Source organism: Gossypium hirsutum, chromosome A04, assembly GCF_007990345.1.
Source record: "Gossypium hirsutum isolate 1008001.06 chromosome A04, Gossypium_hirsutum_v2.1, whole genome shotgun sequence".
Classification (NCBI taxonomy): Eukaryota; Viridiplantae; Streptophyta; class Magnoliopsida; order Malvales; family Malvaceae; genus Gossypium; species Gossypium hirsutum.
The window spans coordinates 6190109-6193461 of NC_053427.1; positions in this window are offsets into that span (position 1 = coordinate 6190109).

Consider the following 3353-nt stretch of genomic DNA (forward strand, 5'->3'; position numbering starts at 1 on the left):
ACTGAATTGTCTCAATAATCGACCCTAATCGTGTCACTCCACCATATGAAAATGAATCAATAAACATTTGACAGGAACAAATGTTGTTGTTCGGTAACCCATGATGGTTTGTGCATTGCAGTCCCTTCCTCGACATTTGGCATATATAGAAACTGTACAGTATAAACAATTCGTTATTAGTTAATTTAATTATTTTAGAATTATTGTATTTAAAGAAGAAAAGGTTCAGAAGCATATTTTATGCCATCCTCGGAATGGATCTCGATCATCATATGGTACATGAGTACGGTGAACGATTGCTCAATTTCTAGTAAAGTCGTCAATCTAAAAAATAGAATTATTTTTTGAATTATTTTTTCAATGCAAAATTGAGTATACTATACTATACAATTAAAAAACAAAAGGTAAAATCGAATTATCAATTCACCTATTCATTAGTGGCCACTGTTGCCAGAAATGGAATTCGGTATAATGCCTAAGACTGCAATAGAAGGCAGCAACTGTCCATGGTCTTGGTAGATGGCTTTGTCGCTCGACAAAGCTCACGATATAAGCATGTCAATATTATAGAGCCTCAACTAAATCTCTCGGCTTGCTCGAGGTCTTCTAGTAAGAGGAGGTACATGATGTGAACTTTATTTTAATTCACATTTGGCATCAGTACTCTATCTATATGTTGCAGAATAAACACTTTTGCAGCATAGATAATGTCCATCTGCTTTGGACTGCTTGGTAGATTTTGGAAGTTGCTCTAAACCAATTAAATTTAAAACTAGTTAATCTTCCATCCTCATTGTTGTGGGCACTCTTCCAAGTAACTGTTCGCAAGTGCCCCATGAATCGATCACTTTTCTATGCCCTATCACTACTTCGCCGTTAATAGACAGTCTCAGCTGAACTGCTACATTTTGCAGTGTAATGGTGACTTTCCCACACGGGAGGTGGAATGAGTGTCTCTAGACACTAGCTTTCAACTAAGGGCAATATTAAATCGGCCCGTAAATTAACTATCTGAATGTATGCGGCCACCCCAAAACCCACGACGTTCCAATACAACAAAACCCTCTAATCGAAAAAATATTTAGGATCATACAATCGGGGCCTCACAATCCGGTATTGATCCTACATTTATAATAAATATAAAATGTTATATTTCTCATTTAAAAAATAATTTATCATAGGAATTCGAAGTAAAAGGGCCGTTTGGTATAAATTTTACCTTATTGCATTTAAATAGTCTTTCTTATTATCAAATTGTTATCCTACGAATAACTCTTCAGCATCGAATTCTTCATTAAGTAGGTAAGCTGACACTATGTTTGTATATTTTAGGAACTCGCATGCAAAAGCCACATCCGGATCCACGTTGATTATGAAGGCCTCTGGATTATTCCTTATAACTATATCGAGGCCAGTGTTCCCAGTCGAATGGCAGTTTATATCTTCACCCTCCACCTGACACTCCTCGTCTATGTCTTTAGGGATGTCATCCAAATCAAGGTCACTGAAATCATCGTTAGGATCACAGTGGGATTGATCTTCATTATCGGACCCTTCATCACTATCTTCTATAGTGGCCAACACCTCTAGATGGATCTCTAGATGAGTACACATGTTTGGGATGTTATATGAACATCCACCAGTGTTTGGATTTTCGGGAGTTGGCATTTTCCCTTCACAACCCGACTAATCTTCCCAGTAGACGTTAAGATCAAAATAAATTTCAGAACGCTAACTTATTGGAATTACAACTTGAATGGGTTCTGGTTTAGCTATCTCCACGAACAACTCAACCGGGCTGGGATTATCAATCTCAAGAGGCAATAAATTGCTATCATTGTCCCTAAATTATCATCATCTTCAATCTCAATTTTCAAGAACTTGAGAGGATCTGTTGAAATAAAAAATTTGTAAATCAATTTCAACATTTGCTTCTAGCAATTGGTAGCTATCTTTGTACTGATCTTTTGTTTCAAATCCGCTAAGGAAATGCACTTGTTGAATATCATTCTAATTTTTTTTTAATTTGAAAGACACAACCTTCTTCAGTTGTATTTATTATTTCTCCATCGAAATGAACATAAATAAACAAATTTTGGGAACTTATCTTCAAAATTTTTTACTTCCTTCTCAACAAAGAAAAACTTGATATTTATAATCTCAATTTTCAACTAATAAATCAAACAAAAAGCTCAAATGAAAGACAAAACATGTGTATATATATATCTGATAAAGTTGGTGCCAGCCATCAATGTCCCAAAACAAAAAAAAAAGTTAATTTTTTTAAATCTGATAAAGTTGGTGTCGGCCTTCAATGTCCCAAAACTAAAAAAATTTATTCTGATAAAGTTGGTGCCGGCTATCAGTGCCCTAAAACAAAAAAAAATTTAATAAAGTTGGGGTCGACCATCTATAAGCCAAAACCAAAAAAAAATTAAATTAAATGTTGGTGCTGGCCATTACATGGTCAAAACCCAAATAATTTTTTTTGTCAAATACTACGTATGTTAGTATAATATGGTGTCAAAAAAATACCCTGATATTAGCTATTGAACTCCCAAAATAAAAATAAAATTAATTTTTTAAAACCTGAAACAATCATCAGGCAATCATTAAGTCAAAGTTTAAAGAGGTGCCAGCCATTAAATTCTCATAATCTAAATTTATTGTTAATTTCAAGTCATTTGATGAATTAGATTATTTTTATAAATATTAATTTTTTTTTAGTCAAATGGGTAAAATAGTCTTACGGTTTACTCATTTCCCACTTGATTCTGTTTCTTGTCACATCACCTCGCATGCGCCAACATATTTCAATTTTTTTGCTTTTCACTTAAGTAAATTCCCACTTGATTTTGTTTCTTGTCACATCACCCCTACATGCGCGTACATATTTCAAAACTTTTGCTTTCCATTTAAGTAATTGACTAACTTCTTAGATTTTGTGCATCCTTTTTAAATTTTATAGGCTATTTTACTAAATTGACCTAAAAAATTTTGATATTTACAAAAATGACCTAGGTTCAAAAACAATTACCAGAATAACCTGAAATGAACAGTAGAATGGAGTTTTGGCCTGTCAATGGCCAGCACCAACTCGTATTTTGGACCCTTGCCTAATAATTGTGTCAGGCTTTAAAAAATTGATTTTTTTGGTTTTGGCCTGTCAATGGCCAGCACCAGAGTATTTTCTTTTAAATTGTATCATACTAGTATACAAAAATATCAGTATTTTAAAAAAATCAGTTCTGGCCTGTCAATGGCAAGCACCAAGTACGAAAAAAATAAATTTTTTTGTGCTGGCCTGTCAATGGTCGACACCAGAGTACGTATTTTAAAAAAAAATTTGGTGC